The sequence below is a fragment of the Oncorhynchus kisutch genome, linkage group LG12 (assembly GCF_002021735.2).
Source record: "Oncorhynchus kisutch isolate 150728-3 linkage group LG12, Okis_V2, whole genome shotgun sequence".
Taxonomy (NCBI): domain Eukaryota; kingdom Metazoa; phylum Chordata; class Actinopteri; order Salmoniformes; family Salmonidae; genus Oncorhynchus; species Oncorhynchus kisutch.
Window position 1 is genome coordinate 21,292,886 of NC_034185.2, and position 25,853 is coordinate 21,318,738.

At 41.8% G+C, this 25,853-nt stretch overlaps 1 pseudogene; it reads left to right on the plus strand.

The window, feature by feature from the left end:
- The first annotated feature begins 15,625 nt into the window (after nt 1-15,625).
- Nucleotides 15,626-25,853, plus strand: part of LOC109901360 (laminin subunit alpha-2-like) — a 139,255-nt pseudogene continuing 129,027 nt past the window's right edge.

The window sequence follows — 25,853 nt, forward strand, 5'->3', positions numbered from 1 at the left end:
GTGCTTATGTAAAGTGTATTATATATTAAATATATTAGATTTATTTATATTTATTATACATTTTACACTTTGTCCAGTTCAATGTAGAAATGCAGTACGTACGGTATGTTTGAATTTTTCCTGAAACCCTGGATTTCCCTCTTGTATGAAAAGGACCCTGAGTTTTAAGCTTTGACTCACTATGTGTTATGTGGGTAACAGTAACATTAAGGTCTACTGGAATCTCCCTGTGTCTGCCAAGCACGGTCCTTGGAGAGGTGCACCAAGACGAAACAAGTCTGGGAGCGGAGGACTGGCAGGAATAGTCTGTTATTATTCAGATTTCCTCTCAGCTCTCAGACAATACGCCTTAAACACCAATTGCTCTAGTTTTTCAATATTTTGGGGAATCAAGACTCAGGACATTAGAGAGCAGATTGGAATTAGTACCCATAGTTATTGTAATGGTTTTCTTCTGTGGACGAAGGATCGGACCAAATCGCAGCTTGGTTAGAGTCCAACATGTTTAATAAAGACCATAAATGTGAACACTACAAAATACCAAAATAACAAATGTGAAAAACCGAAACAGTCCTATCTGGTGCATAGACACAAAGACAGAAGACAAACACCCACAAAACCCAACACAAAACAGGCTACCTAAATATGGTTCCCAATCAGAGACAATGACAAACACCTGCCTCTGATTGAGAACCATCTCAGGCCAAACCCAACATAGAAACACAAAACATAGAATGCCCACCCAGCTCACGTCCTGACCAACACTAAAACAAAGAAAACACAAAAGAACTATGGTCAGAATGTGACAGTTATCTCTCGATTGGAATCAAAGATAGTATAGACAACACATTAGAGGTATGCACATACTCACAGAATTATGCCATGAGATAATTATAATGATGAGATATATTTCACTTCACTTGGTTTAAGATGAGGTGATCTTCTCCACCACAAACAGAGATAAACAACAGTTAAACAACATATATAATTATGCTCCAACAGCATAATTATGCTTCATATATAGAGCGTGAAAGTATGGAAACGTTAGAAACTAGAATCCTCCAACTATTTACTGAGATGAGATCATGGTTGTTATGCATGCTAAGTACAGTTTAATTATATAATTTAGTTGTGATGGGCACTGATATGGAAAGTCCCTATTGATATAATTTGCATTTTTCCATTCGATATCGATATCTTTTCATATACTTTAGGGGCCGTGGCCACAGGGGGCGCTTTCCCCACCAAACACGAGACACATCACCTCTGAGTTTCTATTGGACAAATTCATGTAGGTCCCTCCCCGTTTCGTTTGCTTCCGATTGGTTCCTAGAGTTAACGGTAAAACAGTTTCAGTTGCAAAATGTTTTGCAACAGGTTAAAGGTTTTTCTAGTGCTACCTTCTGTGACAAATTAATACAACCCAGGTAAAAAAAAAGCTTTTGAAAGCCCCAAAAATATCAGCAACAAGTGATGTCTAGGCTACTAATTGTATGCACTCCTCTACCAAGCTAGAGATGATAGCTAGCTAACGTTAGCATAATATGGCTAGCTAACTGGTAAACACGAAATGTCTAAACACACTGAAGCAACAGTTTTGATTGGTCGGCTGCAACTGACATTGATGAGCTGTCCTTTTGACAGAAAATAGGCCTATATTTGTGCTCACCATTATTGATTACGTTGATTTCCACATGCCAGTCTCTTTGGATTAAAGGCTTAGATTACATTTAATGTCCTTTAAAATGTATTGTATTGTATTTCTGCAAATCCTTGCAAAAACTGTTACATTTAATATCTTATCAAGTAGAAATGTGTCTTTACAATGCAATTACAGTATTTTCCATATTGCCTGTAAAACAGATAAATAAGAACATTCTAATAGTCTGAGATACTGTAGTAAATATATATTTTCCTATACAAGAACTTAATATTCATTGCCATACCTTTTAGTTTCAAGTGTAATAGTAATTAACAACAGATTGTGAATTATGCTATAGACAACAAAACTAGTAAGGGAGGAATCATAATGACTTGATAAACAGCAGAGCAAACATCTGCTCATCAGAGGAGGCTGGTCGGAAGAGCTACGTGAGGACGGGCTCATTGTAATGGCTGGAATGGAATAAATGCAACAGAGTCAAACATGTGGTTTCTATGTGTTTGATAGCATTCCATTAATTCCATTCCAGTCATTACAATGAGCCTGTCTTCCTATAGCTCCTTCCACTAGCCTCCTCTGCTGCTCACACTAGATCGTTTACCACCATTTCCAATCACGTCTTTATTTTACAAGATGCCTTGGTGTCAATCACTCAAATCAACTCAATTAATGTCAAACACACAAACAATGGATTGGTATCATACTATCATACATATAATATCTGTGCCTTAGATGTACTTGCAGGTTCCAGAACATTGATACAGGGAAATTAAATAGGGGACCATCAATAAGTCTTGATGTCATCATACAGAGTTTGGGCTAATGAACTCCTAATAGCCTGAATCATTCCCTTGATGGAGCAAACCACCCTCGATAAACTACACAGAGATCCCAGAGTTAAGATGAGAAGGTTCATGGCCTTGAGCCTGCAGCTCATGGTAGTCCATTTGACCTGCAGGTGGAAGAGAGATGGCAGGATGAAGGTCATGGCTGCTCCCATCACCCATGAGCAGGGAGAAGTGGGGCATGAAGAGAGCCATGAGGATGGTCAACAGGAGACAGCCCTGTAGAACCAGAGTCCCTGTCTCCACACCGCCTGGCGCCACTTCCAGCCTCAGAACACTGCTCTGGAGGACCTCAGCCACAGTGTAGAAGGGTAGGGGGTATGAGAAGAGGGCCTTAGCCAGGAGACACAGGTTGACCACTATGCATACTCCAGTGGGAAGGTTATCAGTTATCACCTCTTTGAAATCTTCACCCTCAGGAGAGGAAGGCCAGCACAGAGATAGTGGTCTTCAACACACAAGCCAGGGAGTGTGTTCAACTTATCATGTAGGAGAAGTCCCCCTTGTCCTCCATGCTTCCCTCCAGAGTGGGCAGGAAGATCTGGGAGGTGTAGCTCAAGATGATGACCTCCACAGTCACCAGGAACCTCTCAAAGTCCACCAAGAGGACCATCCTCCTCCAGGACCAGCAGTAGGCTTGGTTCAGGCAGTAGGCCACCATGATGAAGGTGATGAGGAACTGGACCAAGGAGCAAAGCAGTCTGAGTCTGGACACCATGGCCACCATGCAGGGCACCAGGGTCAGGAAGGCCACCACGGACCAGGGACAGGGGTAGGAAGGAGAAGCTGTGACACATGATGCTGTAACACACCAGGTATAGGATACATCATCAGCTCAACAACCTGCTCAGCAGGCGGTGGTGTCTTCGTAGGTGTCCTGCACTCGTATGGGCTGGCACTCCTCATTGTCCTCATGAAGGCAGGATACAAGGATCTTACCTGTGTAGTTGTAGATGACCGCAGCGAGAAGGCACAGAAGCAATCCTTGGTAGCCACTCTGAAGGAGAGCGTAAGGCAGCCCCAGAACAAACACACCCTAGGAGAAAGGAAAAAACAAACAAACAACAGGTAGAGTGGGAACATGCAGTGATTTTTCTAATAAAGTGTGAGTCATCACCCAAGGAGAGTGTAAATTACAGATCTTTGCCAGAAACACGGTTGTTTGAAAACTGACACACATTAGAGGAGGATTTCTTCATGTACTCTAGACTAATCAGTACACAACATTAACACAACAATCTAATCTGGCAACAAACTCCTAATTGGATAGTCTGAGCACAATCTGGCTTCCAGTCAAATCGCAATGCAGAACAATGTAGCTAAGTAAACAAACTGTTTATAATATGATTCTGAGTAAATATGTAGATGCACTACATAGACAGAGTCAGGACAGACAGTAGGACACAGGGTAATTAGTGTTGTTGGAAAAGTACATGGTGTTGAGGATTATGATGATCGTATGACAAGGTAATATCTGAACAGATGAAGTTGTGAACAGCTTTTCAATAATCATACTCTGGCATAGACATACGAATAGGGGAAAACTGCTGAAATGCACATTTACTTACGTACTAAAATTATGCTTTAGTTATTAAAATGGCCTTGTTGTCAAACATTTTACACAGGATTATTCTCAGCTCCTCTGTTCCTTCCATTAAATATATACCCAATGCATCCTCTAGGCACAAAAACAACAACAACGCAACACCGGTAATGCTCATACAGTGCACTTTCTAACATTCATTATCTTCCACAAACATTTCTTGAGAGTGGGAAAAACACATAAAACAAAAAGATAGAGAAGCATCTTTCCTAAGGTGAGAAGTCTAATATCTAGGTTACCTGAATGGCATTCGTCACATTCCATCCCGCTTCCCAGGTAGTGATTTTGACCACTGCACTCAACATGAACCTGATAGGCTTAATTGGCTCTACCTGACATTTAAATGGTCTAACAGGTGATACATTATGAGGGCTATTGACAGGCTGTTACAAAAGATAATCCCTTCTGGCTTTTAAGGTAAATAATTAGTCCATCGTGCAATGAATGTCTGGCCTCTGCAGAGGGCCTGATAGGGTCCCACTGAATTTGCAAGTTGTCATTTCTATTTTAAAACAACAAGATATGATAACAGTTGAGTGTTTTTGGGCAAATAACTGACATTTGTTGCAACTCAAATAGCTGCCCTTGGTTCAACTATGGCAGTTAGACTTTTTACAACATTTTACAACATTTAAAGATGTAAACGATGTATTGCATCAATCTTTAGGATGTTTTTAACATAAATCTTCAATAATGTTCCAACCGGAGAATTGCACCCTGAATTGTCTTCAGAAGTGCGATAGAACAGAACTCTCTCTCATGTGAACGCGCATGATCAGCTCATGGCAGACCTTACTCATTCCCTTCTCCTTTGGACCCCACTTTACAGTAGAAGCATCAGACAAGGTTCTAAAGACTGTTGACATCTAGTGGAAGCCCTAGGAAGTGCAACATTACCAATATCCCACTGTATCTTCAATAGGAGCTGTGTTAAAAATCGACCAACCTCAGACTTCCCACTTTCTGGTTGGATTTTTTCTCAGGTTTTTGCCTGGCATATGAGTTCTGTTATACTCACAGACATCATTCATCAACAGTTTTAGAAACAGTTTTAGAAACTTCAGAGTGTTTTCTATCCAAATCTACTAACGATATGCATATTCTAGCTTTTATGGCTTTGTAGCAGGCCGTTTACTCTGGGCATGCTTTTCATCCTGTCGTGAAAATACTGCCCCCTACCCCAAATAAGTTTTAACACCTGAGGGAACAATAGATCAGTGGTTCCCAACCAGGGGTACTTTTTCTACTCATAGCGTTGCTATGGCAATGCAGCCGAGCGCAGTAAATGGGTGAGTGGAACATTGTCATGTAATCGCTTTACTCACAGTCTAAGATGTTTCTTCGTGACTTGTGAATTAGTTTTAGGCTGGTCCAATACTTTTAGTTTATTTTTCATGCTTCTACATCTGCATTGTTTGCTGTTTGGGGTTTTAGGCTGGGTTTCTGTACAGCACTTTTGTAAGGTTCTGTATTTATTTTCTTAGTCAACCTTGTGTTCTAGTTCGTTGTGTTCTTGAACGTAGCCCTGTCTTTCATTTTTGTTCATTGATTTCACCTGTGTTAGTTACTCAACTGGTCCCATCAGCTCCTTATTTAGTTCAGTTCATTCTGTTTCTGCCTTTGTGAGGTATTGATCGTTTTGAATCTACTAAGCCTTTTCCTAGCTCGTTTGTGAGAACCAGTTATAGCCTTCAGTCTTAGATTTGATTCACCTACCTGTTTGCCTACCTGTGTATGACCATTGACCACGATTCCTGCCTTCTGTGAAGGTGAAATAAACACCTGCCACGCTCTGCCTGTGAATCTGCACCTTTTTCTCCCTGAGTATTCAATACAACTTTGTGACATCGGCTGATGTAAAAAGGGCTTTATAAATACATTTGATTGATTGATTTTCTTCCCCGTCGTTAGTACACACATTTTCCTTGCCAAGATTGGCCGTTTATGTCGAGTGTATTCTCGTCCTTTCATAAAGCAGACAAATTCAAATCATTTTAATAAATTACCTGAAAATATTGGTATTGGCAGAGAATATTAAGAGAAGATACTTATCCTTTTACAATTAGTCTTCTCTGAAACATTTCTTAGAATAACCATGTAAAGAATAATTCTAAAATCTCTCTATGAATATTCATGTTTGGGCAGCTGCCAGCTGTGAGCCCACAGAAATGTCTGTCAAAACAGAAAGGGTGTCACGCCCTGACCTTAGAGAGACGTTTTATTTCTCTATTTGGTTAGGTCAGGGTGTGATTTGGGGTGGGCATTCTACGTTGTCTATTTCTTTGTTTTGGCCGAGTATGGTTCCCAATCAGAGGCAGCTGTCTATCGTTGTCTCTGATTGGGAATCATACTTAGGAAGCCTTTTTTCCACCTGTGTTTGTGGGTAGTTATTTTCTGTTTAGTCTCTCTTACTTGACAGACTGGTTCGCTTTCGTTTTGTTACTTTGTTCGAGTGTTTATTGATAATAAAAGAAATCATGAACACTTTTCACTCTGCGCTTTGGTCCACTCCTTCCGACGACAGGCGTTACAAAGGGATTATGTCAGAGATATCAGTTGGTGTCATCTAAGTTTAGAGATGGATAGTTAAAGATCCCCTCTGAAGTTAGAGCGTTTCCCTCATTTCAGCTTTGATAGGAAATTGATGCTGTCTACTTACAAACCATTTTCTTTTTTAGTCTGTCACTAAGGGTGTTGTGTTGAAATGTAATCATTCCCTGTCACTGTAGGTTTGTGCCTTGTGTCAGTGTACGACTAAGACTTGTCCCTCTCCTTTATGACATAGAGCTTTGTTCAGTGGCTTTTTTCCAGGTCAGTGAGAGGCAGGATCTGTATCCTTTCCTGTCAAAGGCAAGGGACACGTGTCTGTTAACAGAATCCAAAGAAGGGGGGGACTCTAAATTTAGGCAGGTGATAAGCAAAAAATAGTGCTATATCGTCCTGTATTCTTAAGATGGGCACAGGAAGGAGAAGACATTATATGGATGCGTGTCATCATCATGATAATCCCATTGGTCAGGAGTATTTGATAACAGAGCTAAGCAGACAGAGGTGTGTCTCTCTTCCAATGCTGTGGTCATTTAGAGCATCACCAAATCAGCCCAACAGATGTTTAGTGGAGGCTCCATGGCTGTCCAGATGGTAATACTGGATGGATGATGATATGCAAAACAACAACATAAGCCCCTTCAACATGAGGGAGAGAAGCTACTGAAACGGCTATGTAAGGTTTCTAAGGCCTGTGCCACTCTGTGATAGTGTAGCTTCTTAGAGTGGCAGGTAGCCTAGCGTTAAGAGCGTTGGGCCAATGACTGAAAGGTTGCTGGTTTGAATACCTAAGGTGACAACTCTGTTGATGTGCCTTCGAGCAAGGCAATTTGCTCTGGGGGAGCTGTATTACCATGGCTGACCCTGTAAAAGACAACACATTTCACTGCACCTATCTGGTGTATGTGACAATAAAACATATTTTTTCCCTGTAACATTTCTGTTTGGCAGGCCACCAGCAGTAGAATAATGTCACTGGGACTACCTTTAACTTTTTCTGTTTGTTTGTCTTCTTTCCCATTATGACTGAAAAATAAAATGTTTACTGGTGAAATAGAAATGTATTTTTTTGTGGTCATTATGTACATGGCTCTGCAGAGCTGTGTTTCCAAACTGTGTGGAATACTTATAAGTATAAAATCAATACTTAATTCTGCCACAACAACAATGAAAACTGGGGCCAACTCTAGTCTGACTTAGTCTTAGTAAATAGTGATGAAAGGATGCTAATAAAATAGCTGTGGGTGCTTTGGCATTCATTTGAAATTGCTGTGTCTATCAGAAACATGAAGGGCTGTCCATTTGGTTTGAGGACAAAATGTTTGGAGCATAATATAGCAAAAGAAGAAATGCGTAGGAAGAAGGGCCTTGTTCATGAAACGGCACTGTATATTTCTAGACATACAGCTATTGTTAACAAAAAAATCATTGTGAGTGTAAATTACCTGGTAATGAGACTATAAAACATGTTTATCATATATTTTCAATAGTCTGACTGTTTCAGTGGTTGTTTTGTTTAAAATATTTGCATATGTGTATAGATCGTCATGCATGCTGAAAATTCTGTGTCCCAGATTCGCATCCAATAGAGCTCTGTATGGTAAGATTATTTAACTTGCAGAAGGACACCACTAAACACATCACAGGACCTGTAGCCAGGACTTGAACCTATAACATTTTGGCTACTACTGCCTCACGCATGGGCCCCATATGCAGCCCTTCAGAGAGCTGAGGGATTTCTTCTCTTATCCTCATGGCATACTCCCCACTCAGCAGCTGCACTGAGACACTGCTCTCATGTGATGTTGGCCTGTCTGTCCTGACTAAGTGATGGAAGGCCGACCTCTCGTTGCACCCTTTGGTCTCTGCAGGAGATCTGTCATCGCTCTCGCTCTCTCGCTCTCTCACTCTATCACTCATCTTCCTCTCTCTCTCTCTATGTTCTTCATCTCTCTGTCACTCTCTCTCCATTTGTTTGTACCTCTACCTTTGTCCCTTACTCTCTCTCTGTTTCCCCTATATGCATAAATCGTGGCCATGACCCCTAACAGCTCAATACAGGGCCAATCTAGTACACACTGTGTGTCTTTACTTTGTGAAAACACAACAAAGCTCTGCATGTCTGACCAGCCAGGCAGCCACACTCACCTCTAAGATTACTACATTACAAACAAAGCCACAGCCAACATGATTGAATTCATAATGCATCACAAGACAGATGGAACACAAGAAATGTTTGGTAAACGTTTCATTCTTATTGTGTTGGGTGTCGTATTTCCCATTATACATATGCTGGGTGAGCCACACTGGAGCAGGCTACAGAGTAAATGTTACCAGTTACCAGCAAATTAAATATGAATAGTGTCTGTGTGGACTGTGGAGCGGATATGTTCTTTTGGTGAAGGGGTCTGACCATTCACACCCCCTGAAATAGATATATGCCCTCCGGGGATTTATGGGGCTAGGATATGATTGGACGATGTCTTGAGAGTAAATTATTCACTGGTGACATTCTCAGGCCTGGCTGTGACCAGACAGGAGGTACAGTATTCAAACCCTTGACTTTTTCCACATTTTGTTGTGCTACAGCCTGCATTTAAAATTGATTAATTGGAGAGTTTGTGTGACTGGCCTACACACAATACCCCATAATGTCAAGGTGGAATTATGTTTTTTTAGAAATGTTTATAAATTAATTCAAAAATAAAAGCTGAAATGTCTTGAGTCAAAAAGTATTCAACCCCGTTGTTAAAGCAAGCCTAAATAACTTCAGGAGTAAAAATTTTCTTAACAAGTCACATAAGTTGCATAGACTTACTCTGTAAGTCACTACAAAGATACAAGCGTCCTTCTTAACTCCGTTGCCGGAGAGGAAGGAAACCGCTCAGGTGTTTCACCAGGAGGACAATAGTGAGTTTAATGCAAGTTTAATGTGTTTAACAGAGTTTAATGTGTTTAACAGAGTAACAGAGTTTAATGTGTTTAACAGAGTTTAATGTGTTTAACAGAGTTTAATGTGTTTAACAGAGTTTAATGTGTTTAACAGAGTTTAATGTGTTTAACAGAGTTTAATGTGTTTAACAGAGTTTAATGTGTTTAACAGAGTTTAATGTGTTTAACAGAGTTTAATGTGTTTAACAGAGTTTAATGTGTGATCGTATTTCATTTTCAATACATTTTCCATACTTTCTAAAAAAAACGATTCACTTTGTCATTATGGGGTATTGTGTTTTTGTTTTTTAAATAGATTTTGAATTCAAGCTGTAACAAAACAAAATGTGGAATAAGTCAAGGGGTATGAATACTTTCTGAAGCCGCTGTACATAGGAAGAACGTTCATTAAAAGGGAAGTGTGAGACTGAGACGTTCCACTCAACATCCCCTTGAATCCTGCATCAGCAGACGCTAGTCGTCATATGACTTATCCATTATCTAATGGCTTCAGTACTGACAGCGTCCTAGTCTTCTGTTGGTCTATTGGATTTAATACCTACGTTTCTGGTGTCAGAAGCTACAGAAGGGAGATCGGGGTTTGTTATTGGCAAGGCTACCAATTGAGCCTGCAGTTCCTCATTTCCTCCACATCATTTAGCCTAATGAAGTTGCAAATGTGTATTCCTTTCTAAATGTGCATGATAGATAAAGTCAATTCTTGCACTTCTAGGAAGCTTGAACAGGAGATTCCTCAGATGTTTTCTCAGCTTCCAATTACTTGACCATTTGTATTGCACTAAATGGATTCTCTTGTCACATTTGAAACCCGTGGGCAGCTTGTTTAGAGAGCAACTTCACAAGGTATTGCCAGCAGTCACTAACTAACTCTTAACTCTGTACTTCAGAAGGGGTTTTGATTTTAGGGCTGTCTGTACTCATTTTCCTCAAATCCCTTTCTCATGAAACGTTTTCAAACTATGTGCAATGTGACTTTGCTAAGTCAGTACTTAGTCATCTGGTGTACTAGTCTAAACCATGTTATAGTCTGTATTTAAATTCACATTTATTAACATATCTTACTTTAACAGTAGATGATTATACTTTTAGAAAAAAAGTTGCTATCTAGAACCTAAAAGGGTTCTTCAGGTGTCCCCATCAGAGAACCCGTTGAAGAAACCTATTTGGTTCCATGTAGAACTGTCACGACTCCTACCGAAGGCGGCTCCCCTTCCCATTCGGGTGGCGCTTGGCGGTCGTCATCACCGGCCTACTAGCTGCCACTGACTCTTTCCTCCCCCTCCTTATCTGTTTATTGGTTACACCTGTTGTTTATTTGGTGATTAGTTGGGCTTTATTAGCCAGCCGGCCCGCCTGCTCTTTGTGCGGGATTGTTTGTGTGACTAGTGTGCACGTTAGAGGTTAACGTGTTTTCCTGTTCGTGGGTTTTTTGCTGGACTGTTTTAGTCCCCGTGTTTGGGGCATTTGTTTTTGTGTGCGCCCTGTGTTTTCGTGGGGTGGCTTATATTCGCCGTTTGTGCATTAAATAGCACTACCCTGAACTCTCTGCTTCCTGCGCCTGACTTCGCACCCACTATACCCAGATCGTTACAAGAACCCTTTTTACATGGAACTCAAAAGGGTTCTACCTGTAACCAAAAAGGGATATCCAATGGGGACAGTCAAAGAACCCACCCTGGGATACCAGGTGTTATCCTTTATCTGTCACAAGGTGCATTATACAGACATATCTGCAACATGTTTTGGTCATTTTCTTCTTCCTTGTGTACTGGCATTGTGGACTCTCTGATATCAGACCCATAGTTCCCATGCATCAGCCTACCCCCATAGTCAGCTGTGTCTCAGGGGAAATATTACACACAGTGGTATTACACCATCAAGCTTGGCTTATATCGCTAATGTGTACATTAAGTTGTCCCAACTGTAAACAACATGGGATCTCCTTCACGCCTCCATTCAATGGGCTCTATGTAGACTTTGGGTCCTTCGAAAAATGAATCCAGCTGAAAGCACACTGTGATAAAAATGAGAGCAGAACCCACAACATATTGTACAGACAATGTCATGAGGAAGTATACTGAAGTATCACAGAGATCCTTGATTTAGCCAGAGGACTGTATGTAGTCTCTTCCTCTCTTCCTCCTTTCTGTATTTGGATTCGTTCCCACACTGGCCTGCCTGTGTTTCTTCTGTGCAGAGGAGATTAAAGGCGTCCGCATGCTTCCCAGCCGAAACAGTTCGGTAGACTTCCTGCACACATTATTACAACCTTTTGTGACGTTTTTGGAGTTTGGTGAGTTTTTGGGGGGCTTTTCGAGCTCACACAAAAATGTCCTGCCCGCAAGCTGAAGTTCGGAGCCAAAGTCTACGCTCGCTTTGGCTGTGATTGGTCAACGGTAGGGATTTTTTTTTCTCCATTGTTTTCATAGATTTTTTAAAAAAATTGTGCAAATAAGATCTCTTCAGTAAAAATGTATTCTTACTATTTTGAGAAAGTGTATACTGGCTACGGCGTCTCGAAATGGACAAACATTACTATTGCTTGCCACAAATTCTTCAAGTGTCTCTTTTAAGGTAGTATGCGAGCATACCCATTTGGTTCGGCTACCCGAGTTTGGCTAGGTGCCAGCTGAACTGAAGCATGCTGATGCCTTAAGTCCCACATCAGCCCCCCAAACTAATGGCTATTTGGCTTCCCTGAGCCTGTCGTCTGAGAGGTGCGACTGTGAGCACGGGCGAACCCTCTCCTCCAGGGCATGCTTGAAACCCATTTCCATTTGTTTCCCATTATACGTATTGCTGAACCAGCAAATAAGGTGTTATTGAGATGTCTGTTGAAGGTGCTTAGCTATGATTCATTGGAAGCAAATAGCACCTTGACAAGTGGAATGGGCTTTTAACATATTTATAACATGCATTGCACCGTGGGGCCCCATTCTCACGCTGCCTTAATTTGTAATAGGAAGAAGGGCTTCCGCAGGAATCTTTCCCTAGCAGCCAATTGAATATAAAAATGTCTTCCTATATTTTTAATGAGTGCTGCCAGTAGGTGACGCATGGCATTGGATCATATCCATTCCTTTTTGGCTTCACATTCCTGTGATTTAGAGCTTTAAAATATCGCCAGTCGTATTTCTTTTGGGAAAGCTATAAATATCACATTTACATGATTGCCAGGATTAAATAAGTATTTGAGAAACAAGCAAACTTACACATTTACCCACGGGATACCTTTTGTGACAGCATGTTAAGCCTTATTTCCCTTTCTGCTACCAACTCAACTGTTGACTGTTTAGACTATTTAGACTGACACCATGCATTTAAACTGGTTACATGTTTAATCATTCTAGTTGTGATATTCTAACCTTAATAACATCCATTACTGCTGCAATTATTAGATTAGCTGTTATTTGATATTCCCGGAGCTATGAGACGAAAATCTATCTGTGTTGATCTGAAAGCAGTCTTTGATTATAGGCTGTTCACTTAGAACACTGTCCTTTCATGCTTATTTCTCACTTTAGTTTGGTCTTAATTGAATCTATTTATGCGTCCCAAATGACACCCTATTTCTTATATGGTGGCCATCTTTTGACCAGAGCCCTAGGAGTACCATTTGGGATGCAGACTAGGCTCAACAAGACAATGCAATAGCACCACCCACATGATAGCAGGCAGTCTGTCTTTTACAACACCGTCATGCTTTATCCTATTCTGTGGGCTCCTTGTAATGTAAAACTCATTTAAGAAATGACTTTGTCTTGTTCAATGTCCCTTTACTGGAAACAGAACAGTTTCCGCACCAGTCTGCTCCTACCTATCAACAGCACACTACACACACTATTATTGTACACAGAAAATGCCACCGACTTGTCAATTTGACACTAATGTTTGATAATAAAAAAATATCCAATTAACTAATAATGCTATAATTTGACTCAATTACGAACAGGGCCTTGCCTTCAAAAAGTATTCATACCTTTGACTTATTCCACATTTTGTTGTGTTACAGCTTGAATTTAAAATGGATAAAAAATGTTCTTCTCACCCATCTCCACTAAATACCTGAGAGAGAGAGAGATTTGTCTTTTTGTCTTTCTTTAATGAAACATTCTAATTTCATTAAATCCCCCCTTAAAATAAAACACCAAAATATATCCTGTACAGCATACATGTACCATACTCACCTTGCCCTCTACCCCATGATACAAAACAACCAAAACCTCACTACTTCTACAACCGTATATCCAAAACATCTTCCCCAGCTATACAGACAGCAAACCCGACACACCATATCTCCTGAAACATCTCCACAATTTTTATAATTATATAGAACTCAAATTCAAGGCGAGCAGAGACCATCGCATTAAACAATAGTAAAGGTTCTGTTATCCCCCCACCTTTGACCCTGTTCCTCCTTGTTAGCCAAATAGCCAACTTTGCCTGAGCAAACAGAAAATTCAACAAAACACATTTGACCTTTCCATTATAAACATCCCAAAAGTAAAAACCACTCCCAACCTCTCACACAGACATTCCAACATAAACATTAATGGCATTAACCTGGTGCACACAGAAAACACATGAATCACAGTTTCTCTCATAACACAGAAAGGATACCCCTGCCCAACTCCTGGGTCGACCCATGCCAACCAGCTGTTAGTGGCCAGGGCTCCATGTAGAACCCTCCACTGGAGGTCCCATGACCTCCGTGGTACTGGGGCTTTGTAGAGCCCCCTCCATCTAAACCCCACCATACTCTCCACCCCACATACTCTCTGCCACTGATGTGCCTTCACTCCTGTGCCTTCACTCCTCCTAATGTTCCAAACCTTAATGCAGAGGTTGTAGATGACTTTACCTCCCACCCCTTCAAACTCCCCCAGGCTCTGAGTTTTAAAATCTAACAAGTCCTCCAGACCCCCTTGCCAGTCCCCAGTCTCTGCTGTCATCTGCAGTGGCGGAAACATTGGTGGCACCTCCCCATTTGCCCGCTCAACCACCCCCTTACTGGCTCAGACAGTGCCTCCTGGACCTCCTCCAGGAATCTTTCCAGCAGCCTAAGAGACATTAGAGAGTTTTTCAGGGGGATTGCTATTCCTGTTTGTTGTGGCAAAACTTCTGGGGTTTTCCACCCCTCCTCTCCCAGCAGTTGCAGGTCACCCAGCCTTAGTAAACCCGCTGCCATCAGTTTCCTCTGCAGGGTGGCCGACTGAACCGATCTCAAAGGGATGGTTGGGTTGTGGAAGATAGGCTCCACCCAAAGCCCAGGCTCCACACCCCCTTCTCATGAGGGCCTTAGTAGCTGCCAGGCCCTCAGCACTGCAGAGTAAAAGTCTGAGAGACCTGCTGTACTCAGCCTCTCCAGCTTCATGAGGAACAGCTGCCGGTCTAACCCTAATCCTCCAGCTCTCCTCAGCAGCGCGCATGCTGGTTCCCTCCAGCTACATGAGGAACAGCTGCCGGTCTAACCCTAATCCTCCAGCTCTCCTCAGCAGCGCGCATGCTGGTTCCCTCCAGCTACATGAGGAACAGCTGCCGGTCTAACCCTAATCTTCCAGCTCTCCTCAGCAGTGCGCATGCTGGTTCCCTCCAGCTACATGAGGAACAGCTGCCGGTCTAACCCTAATCCTCCAGCTCTCCTCAGCAGTGCGCATGCTGGTTCCCTCCAGCTACATGAGGAACAGCTGCCGGTCTAACCCTAATCCTCCAGCTCTCCTCAGCAGTGTGCATGCTGGTTCCCTCCAGCTACATGAGGAACAGCTGCCGGTCTAACCCTAATCCGCCAGCTCTCCTCAGCAGTGTGCATGCTGGTTCCCTCCAGCTACACGAGGAACAGCTGCAGGTCTAACCCTAATCCACCAGCTCTACTCAGCAGCGCGCATGCTGGTTCCCTCCAGCCGACATCAGTATGTTACAGCAGTCTCTGTAATGCCTTTAGTTGTAAAGCAGCCACCCTGCTCTCCAGTTCCACCAGGCCCCGTCCTCCTTTGTTGAAGGTCATGTACAACAGTGATGGCCCGACCTGAAAAAGTCCACCATTTGCTTTGCAGGTCTGCGAGCCCAGCCCAGGTACACCACCGACATTTTAAGACCTTCACAACCCAATAGCAATCCCCCTGGAAGCAGAGTAGGGGCCCTATCCCCCCCCATGCCCCACATAACAGAAGCTCCCTCATACACCTTCAGACTAGTCTCTAGTGCCTGCATATCCTGACCATCCCTGACCATCACAGAAATGTAATATGCATATGCTGACACTGCTATACCTGTCAACACACCCATGCCTGTCCAGCACTCTCCTTGCAGTCTCTTGCGTAGCAGGCCCAAAAAAGGCTCAATGGCTAGTGTATATAACTGCATCCTTGTCTAATGCCCCTGTCTCACCCAGACTGGTCTACTGAGCACCCCTCCCACCTTGACCATACATGACGCCCCAGCATACAACCTCTTCACACTGGCCAAAAACATGTCCCTGATTATGAACAAGTTGTCTGTGATTGAGCCTCCCAGTACACAATATGTTTGGTCCTTGTGTACTATAGAGTCCAGATGGGACTTCAATTTGTTAGAGAGGACCTTAGCAAATATCTTATAGTCTGCACAGAGCAATTACACAGGCCTCCAGTTCTTAAGTTCACACAAGTCCCCAGCTCATCGGCAACTCTATTACACCAACGCATTCACGCAACACGCAAAAGAAGTCAAGTCCAATTATTCCCCTGAATTATTTTGTAAAACTCCACTGGGAGTCTATCAACCCCGGTGCACGGCCAGGGGACATCTGGGTTACGGCCTCTGCCAGTTCATGGGACAACAGAGGAATGTCCATTTCATCCCTCTGTGCCAGAGAGAGCTTAGGGAGTTCTGCAAACAAGACCTGAGCACACATAGCATCACACAGTTCTGCACTGTACAACTTAGTATAAAACTCCACAGTCCGCTCCCGCATCTCCCCCACCACAGAGGTCACCCGCCCATCAGACAGCCGTAGACAATGAATACTCTTGGCTTCACCACTCTGTCTTTCCAAACCAAAGAAGAAGGAGCTGAGAGCGTCCATCTCCTTGAGCATGGAGAACCTAGCTCTTGCAAGTGCTCCCTTTGCTTTAACCTGGAAAAAAACTGCCCAGGTCCCTACGTAATTCAGCTAAATTAGCCTGAAGCCCCAGCTATATATATATATATAATGTATGTGTCTGGGAATTTGGCATTATTATCTATGGCCTAACCAGGGGCGAGGAGCGAAGGCACATTCCTACACATTCTGTTTCCCGTTTAGACATCTGGACTTTCACTGGGCAAGAGCTGGAGGTGGGGTGGGGATCATCCTCACTTAAGTGTACTTTGGCAGGTGTTCCATCCAAGGGCCCGAACTCTCCACCTCAAAGCATCGGAGCACAAGGCTGGGCCATCGAGCTGCTGCAGCTCCATGCACACTGCTCTTGAAGCAATACAGTCAAGTAGCTAGGAGTCAGTCATTTAACTTCAGTGTTCAACACTTTAAACTAAATGGTAGAGAGATGAGATGTTCTATTCTAATATTTTCCTTAATTTTCTTGTTTAATGAGAAGAACTTGCCATAAAGGCTGTCTGGTCGCTTTTATGAACTAAAACATTTTATGGGCAGAAACCAATCCAAATTTGCAAAAACTGTCAAATGAAATATGTGAATTGTGACTCGCAGCATCTCCACTTGCAGTTAAACCAGCACTTTATTGCAGTTTACAGCATATTGTTAATTTCCATCAGGAAAATGCACCAAACTGCAGTGGGAAACGAGCTCTCCAGAAAAGAGCAGCAGAGACTGCAGGTTGAGTGGCCTAGGAATTTCTACACAATCTTTCTCATTTGGCATGTAGGGCTACTGTAGTGTAGAAATTTGGTTGGGAATGAAAACGTGTGCCTATTTGTTATTTTTCATGTATTATAACATATGCCATTAGCATTTGTATGTAAGTATGATCCATCTCATTTAAAATGAATTAAAAAACAAAAAAATGAACATCCATTGGAATGAATGAAGATGTTTGGATCATATCTATGTGTTTGTTACATTGTAAATCAGCAAAGGGAGAATTATCCCCTTTTATAAACATGTAAGGAGCATTGGCATGTGTTTGATTTGGCCTTGGCTGGGCTGGTCATGAGCAAGTGCTTCAGTCCAAATGAAACTGGGATGGTTACCATGTTAAATCACCCTGGGGATCCTACAGCCAGACACATCAGGCTGCTTCACGGGAGATTTACCGGTGACTGGGCTGCACCACACTAAATCACAGTGACCACTTACTTTGGAGGGGACAGGGATGGAGAGGAGAGGAGCAGCTAGAGCAAGGTACCAAGAGGAGGGACGTGGGTGACCTACCTGTTTTAGTATTGTCCAATACTAGTGGGTGAGGGAGATAAGGCATTCAGAGGATTTTAGGATTGTGGTGTTACTGACAAGGACTGTGGGTAGTGTTGTCTCAGGGCTGTTGGGAAAATACACATCTGTCAGAGGACATTCCAGTGGGTCCCAGTCTTGAGGGGCGATCGGGAGTAGGGGGGACTGGGAAAATGTTTGCGTTGTTTGGATTGCTTATGACTTTTCAGATAGGATCAGTTTCATACACGATGTCTAAGAGAATAACTATTGTCACAGATAGTGTTTGTATGTGTTTGTATGATACATAAGAGGGATTTGATGTAACATGGGAGTCTGAAGAGAGATCTCTCTGTCAGTGATGTAGCGCCTTATGGCAGTTGCAATAGAATCATAGTTGGTGGAATGTCACATCGGCACCATTATGAGATCATATCAAATCATTTTGTTGATTTCCTTGAAATATCTGTTTTTATCTAATTCAAGAGGATTTTATTTGTAAAAAAAATGCCTGTCACTGTGTATAAAATACGACTGTATTATAAGACTAGTCTTAATCTTCCATAGGGATCTTGCTATTTTGTTTCAGGTCCGTAGGAGGGGGAGCATTTGAGCATTTGAGAGCTGAGCGTATGCTCTAGCTCTGTCTTAAGATCCATATTAAAATCGTTGAAATGGCGTGAATTTTAAATATATACGTATATTTAGCTGTGTGGTATGCACTTGGGTCCGACAAATCCTTTGTGATTTTTTTGGTATGGTTTGATTTAAAGGAAATCTTTATTTTTCAGCTCTGAGCACACTCTAGATTTCGCTGAATAACCTGAATGTTTTTTTTCTCGTGGCATTTGAGCAGTGCCAATTTAAGGGAAATGACTCTGTGCTTCCGTCAATGTCAAGTGAAATGACTTTTGATATTGACAAATGACGGCAGTGTTACAGGTTGACTGCTCCTCTTTATTTGATATCAAATGAAATAAAATGCCAGTGTGTAATTGAAGAGAATTATGTTTCAGTTAGTGAAAGAGCGGATTAAAAGTAATGACCACGAGAACCCACTGAAACAACTCATATGGAGCTTCCCAGTTGTACCCTCTCCAATACTGCACATTGGGATCATACTGAGATGTTTGTGTGTGCTTGCATGTGTGAGCAAGTGCAAGTGCTATGGATGTGTGTGTGTGTGTGTCTGTGTGTGTTGTCCATTTGTCTGCCCTGAGGGTCTTTTGCAGTCTCATGAACAGTCTTGACCTGCTTGGACTGGATGTTTTCTCCTAGATTAAGGTCTAAACCAGTTGCTTTCCTGTTTATAAGTCTGAGGTTAGCTTGTGAACCTCATCAGCAAAACGTTTGATCTGGGTTTATATGTATTATGGGCATAAACACTCACACTTCGATACAACATGTATTTTATTTGAAATAATTAATAACGATCAATTTATGGTCTGATGTGAACTTAAAAATGTTGCTAGACAGCACATTTTTGCCTGCATAAAGATAGGAAAAATAAACTTTTTTTTGGAGGGAAGAGGACATTTTGTGAAAAAATGCTCTAACCAGTCCCACCTACACAACACCTGTAAAGGAATGTAGCTAATGAGTGGTTATAGATGCAGTACCTTAAATTGAGCCAGTTTGTAGCAACAGGAAATGTGGATTATAATTAATTTACATTTTTGTGGAGGTTGTAAGGAAAAGTCAAGTCTGAAATTTCAAAGTGAAAATAACAGACTTAAGAATAACAAACTTTCAGCAAAGTTCTCCTGCAACAGGGTGATCAAATTAAAATCATACATGCAAACACAACCTTCTGCTTTGCTCATGATTACAATGACTCTATTTAGAGAGAGATAAGTGATTCTAAAACAGTTAAATAGCTGTTCTATAAAGACATCTCTGAGTGCTCTGTCCTTTCCTATTTGTATTCCTAGAAGAAGAGTGGGTTTATTTGACTGGCCTGTGATTGATGTTTATGTTGTGTTTTGATGCAACTTTGACTATGATGAATCTTAGATCCAGTGACAGTGCATTGTTCAAGGCAGTGAATCAAACATTGTTTGAATGCACCATGAGTGGATATTCTTCTTGAAGTTCAGCAGGCATTTGAAAGGCCCTCAGATGTCACTCACGGTTCAGGAAGCTCACCTTCATTGATACCATGTTGGATTAATGTTGTCTTTAAAAGAAATTATGAATTTGATTCATTTTTAGAATCAACCAGCAATTCAGATCATAGAATGTCTTGTGAACTGAATTTGTTTAGGCTATTATAGCTACTCTATGCTGAAATAACAATAATTTAGATGATGGTGAAGAAGAATACAATGTGTTTTCTGCTCGTTGATAGTCTAGGAACAGATAGGATCTGTGTTTTCAGTGTGATCCTAGAACACTTCAGGACATGTGGAAGTGGCTTCTACAGTATAACATCATGCTCTGTCAGGCTTCCTGTCTGTCTGACTGTCCGCCTCATATTTTCTCTCCTACTCTTGACATCTCTGTCTGAACCCAGCTTTTTAAGACGCTAATGAATTACTGATTGCTAAAATGAAAAAAATTGCAAATTACAAGTATCATTATCCTCTATGAAGGAAGTCATTCATTTCTTCGTGCATATCCACAGATGTAGTTACTAGGGAAACGGCATGTTGTTTCATTAAAGCCTGCTATTCAGTGATGGGGGCTCTAACCCCCTCTCCACCCTCTTAAGATTGCATTACAGAGGTCTTAACTGTTCCATAATTGTCTGGTGGCTCTCAATCCCTCATCACTGCATGTGGGACGTGAATACACTTCCAGCCCTTAAAAAAGAAGAAAGAGATAAACAATAGCTAATGGAATGTTTTTTTTAACAATAGTTAGGCACTTTGAGTTGTATTAATCCATATGTCACAGTGGGCTTTGCAAGCCATCACCATTCATGCCCAAATTTGTATTTCATGTTATGGATGGCTGTTTTAGTTGGATTCCTATTTGAGAATATGTATCCATCTTTGGGGCTGTCGTGGTGATGCTGTCCTGGTGTCAGGCCTGTATCGATCTCCTGCAGTATGCATGCAATGTGAGACTGATGCATGTTGGAGAGTACACACACACACACACACACACACACACACACACACACACACACACCCACCCGTTTGAGACTAGCTGTTGCAGGGCTGGACAGGTGACCCACCTAGAGGAATGATTGAATGCCACGATGCTGGGCTTTGGCATTGAGCAGATATAATGTAGAGTCTAAAGGTGCACCCTGCCATGATGATGAATACAGGCAAGATGAAAAATAAATGTTGCTGTATCATTCAATGGGCTGCTGCGTGACCTCTTTAAGATGCACTCTGTCTATTTTTTTTGCCAGACACATTAAGCATCAGGATTAAAGTTTCTAATGTGAACACGGATCTCAAGGACAACTAAACTGTCTGCTGGCATATGTCAGGGCCTTCATCCCTGTTCCATGAGTTTCTTGGAGAGCAGGAGTCCCGAAGTAGCCTACAGGCCTAAGCTTATATGTTGTTATAATATACTGTGTATTTTCCTTGTATACTGGATGAAATGACTGGATGACATTAACTATGTTTATGAGGCATTATAAGCAAGTAATGTTGCATATATCAACTGACTATTCTAAATGTGAAGCAGATGTTTCATAACAAACTGGAATCTTTCAAATACACCGATAGTGCTGTATGCTTGTTTATTTTTGACATTGGGGCTGTCAGCGTTTTGAACATGTAGGCCAGACAGACATTCATTTTGAATGCAGGGAAAGGAACCACACTGGGAAAACTGTTAGCTGAGAGAAAGATCCATCTCTTTCTAAGAATCTGGAGCATGACTGCAGACAACCCTGGCTGGGTAGTTGGCATGAATTAGTTTTATCAACTTGAATGAACAATCAGCAGAAGCATAATATGAATGGGAGCAGCATCCACAGTCTTATTGATTGGAGGCTGGAGAAACCACGGAGAGAAAGAATGAACCCAGCCTTGTCATCCATACTTCACATACCAAACACAGGCCTACAGTCAATACCCACCCCCTCCTGATTCAATAAAATATGTGTATACAATAGCAGCAGCAGATATCCCTGTAGTACACACAGCCTGTTTGGCTTAGCAATATTAGAAATAAATAGAGAAGCAGTACAGATGTAGGGTCTTAATTTGAGCTAGTTTGCTACAGCAGGAAAATATTCCTGCAGTAACAGGAAATGTGAATTATTATGTGGATTCTAATTCATGGACATTTTTGTAGGGGGTGATCAATTTTTTGTTAAGGCAAACCCAGTCTGAAATTTCTAAATGTAAATTACAATCTTTATAAGCCTTTTTAAAACTCAAATATACTACAAGTTTGCAAGAAAATTCTCAGCAACAAAAGAGTGATCAAATTGAGATCCAACATCTGTGTCAGTTAAAAAAGTCCAGTGCAATACCAGTATGAGGTACTTAGCCTTACATAGACATTTTCGTAACACTCATTTTGGGGTTTCTAAAGATGGGTCATTATCCAGCAATAATGTAAAGTATGATAATAGCTGATGATAGTACTTTCTTATTCCTTGATTGTTCCTCCCTCTGTGCCTCTGATGTGAATTTGAAATCTTGACCCCAGTACAGAGCAAAGAAAAAAACATAGAATGTAGGGGGGGTCTGTATTAACCTTCCATATTCAGAGCTCTGTTGTATCTTCTAAGGTCCCCATGTAAGTATCAGCCTCATGAAAGCAATGAGTTCATGTCTCTTTAATCCTAGTCAAATGCCTTGCTTCTTTACTGATATTCACTCCTATGCTTTTAGACTACTGCTCCACTCTAATTACCAGCAAATAGTCCCTGCTGTGTTGAATGTGGTTCTGCAAATGGAGCTAGACACTGTTTATTAAACAGGCTGGGTTATTGGCTTGGTGAGTGAGGAGAAAACTCACAGCATAAAGATGCGGACGGACATTAACCAGATATTGCGTCCAGTTCAAGAAGTCATGGGATACGGTGTATTTTTTGGAGGTTGTACGGTACCATACTAGCTTATAATCTGACCTATAACAGTTAGGCCAGTGTTATTAGACCTAGACCTTCATCGGTTGGTGAATGTCAGCGTTACTCGCGCCATAGACTTCCTCATAGGCATCCGTAAAACTTTATTTTCTGCAGCTTGACTTGGATATCAGATGTTCTTCACAGTTCATTTGGCCTGGACATCTGGAGGAACAGCTGGGAGCCATTTTGGAGCAATGGGCCCAGTCTTTGATATAGACTCAGTCAGTGTTCACTTTCCATACAGATGCATAACAGAACAGGGGACAACATGAATCTCTCTCTCTCTCTCTCTCTCTCTCTCTCTCGCTCCTCCTCTTGCTCTCTCTCTCTCTCTCTCTCTTGCTTTCGCTCCTCTCTCTCTCGCTCTCTCTCTTGCTCTCGCTCCTCCTCTTGCTCTCTCTCTCTCTCTCTCTTGCTCTCGCTCCTCCTCTCTCTCTCGCTCTCTCTCTCTTGCTCTCGCTCCTCCTCTCGCTCTCTCAGAACCAAGTACGGCTCCCTTTTATCCGCTCCCCCTTGGATATTCTTCATCTACGTTCCCATTGAAACTCCTCTGAACTAACGGCCCCATACTGTATTTTAATTTGAAAGCTGAAACCGATGTGGCGGTTTATGTCTGTTTTTTTATTTTTATGGAGTGGCAGAGATGCATCAAACACCGGCCTTGAATGTGACATGATGTCGCAGCTATTCCTACCATTGCCAGATTGGAAATCTCTACCGTTGGGCTCGTAATTCTGCCAATGCTTGACATCAACAGTTCTGTATGTATGAAGGATGCTGTCCCTCACTCCCTCCCTCTACAGTACCATGAGCTAGGGGAGACTGTGGGTATAAACCTGATGGACCGTGGCTCTACTATGTATTCTCATACCGGCTGAGTCTCATTTCCCTCTCGGTGAACTCTGAGTGAGACCTGTCAAACTGGCCTGGGTCCTTGCTGTCCAGTATCTTTGGGACGTCCAACTCATACAACTCCCCATTTGACGTGGAAATTTAAATGCTCAAGGTTAGGGTTAGGTAAGGGTTAAGGTTAGGGTAAGGGTTAAGGTTAGGGTTTGTGGTATGGATGTCCCAAGGATTCTGGATAGCACTAACCCATTGGTGCCTATTCACCATAGGACTCCATTTATATTACAACAACGGCAGTGAAGGAAGCCACAAAATGTTCATAAAATTGGTCAGATAGCCTTGTATTGTCTATATAACAGCTAAATTTACAATATGGCTTTGATAGTATTGAATTGTCAATGTTACAGATAGATATAGCTACTGTATGTACAGTGTAATATTATTAAGTAGATTATGTTTCCCAATCCTTATCCCTCAGGTCTGTTCCCAGCTGTACTGAACCTGGCCTCCAATGGTGGAGATCCACAACAACCTGTGGAGAGACAGGACCAGAGATGTACTGCAAACTAGTGGAGCACGTCCCCGGACAGCAAGTCAGGAACACGCAGTGCCTCATCTGCAACAACAACAGTGAGAGACCATTTGGTAACTATCACTATTATACTGTACCTACTGCATACAGTACAACTCCACTTTGTACTGTATCAGCATTATTCATACTGTACAGTAGGATTAGGAGTGTGGAATACTGTATACAACCACGTTCAGCAAAGATTTAGAGAATCAATTTGCACATTGCCCTCATCAAAGCTATCATCATTTATCTATTCCAAAATCAATGGGCTCAGCCTATGAAATATAAGTGGCCTGAGATTGCTGAGGAGGGACTTTTGAAGAGCTCTGACTTGTGGTTCTGTAAGCACAGCCTGCGTTGCTGAGCATATCTAACTATCTAACTGAGGACACATCTTACTGTGTAAATCACAACAGTGTGCTATGTGTACACAGAGAGGAGCCATGCATCCTCTTCTCACAGCCACTTTTGACTTAGGCTGTGAGTTGTAATTACTATCTGTTAGAGAAAATCAGTCAGATGAACTGGTGCAGATAAACTTTGCAAATATATCCTAAAATATAATAAATTTTTTCAGGAAACAAGTATCCTTAATACAGTTGAATTTGGATGTTTACATACACTTATGTTGGAGTCATTAAAACTTGTTTTTCAACCACTCCACACATTTCTTCTGAACAAACTATAGTTTTGGCAAGTCGGTTAGGACATCTACTTTGTGCATGACACAAGTAATTTTTCCAACCATTTGGACAGATTATCTCACTTATAATTCACTGTATCACAATTCCAGTGGGTCAGAAGTTTACATACACTAAGTTGACTGTGCCTTTAAACAGCTTGGAAAATTCCAGAAAATTATGTCATGGCTTTAGAAGCTTCTGATAGGCTAATTGATGTAATTTGAGTCAATTGGAGGTGTACCTGTGGATGTATTTCAAGGCCTACCTTCAAACTCAGTGCCTCTTAGCTTGATATCATGGGAAATCGAAAGAAATTGTAGACCTCCACAAGTCTGGTACATCCTTGGGAGCAATTTCCAAACGTCTGAAGGTACCACGTTCATCTGTACAAACAATAGTACACAAGTATAAACACCATAGGACAACGCAGCTGTCATACCGCTCAGGATGGAGACACGTTCTGTCTCCTAGAAATGAACGTACTTTAGTGCGAAAAGTGCCAGAACAACAGCAAAGGACCTTGTGAAGATGCTGGAGGAAACAGGTACAAAAGTATCTATATCCACAGTAAAACGAGTCCTATATCGACATAACCTGAAAGGCCGCTCAGCAAGGAAGAAGCCACTGCTCCAAAACCACCATAAAAATAGCCAGACTACGGTTTGCAACTGCACATGGGGACAAAGATCATACTTTTTGGAGAAATGTCCTTTGGTCTGATGAAACAA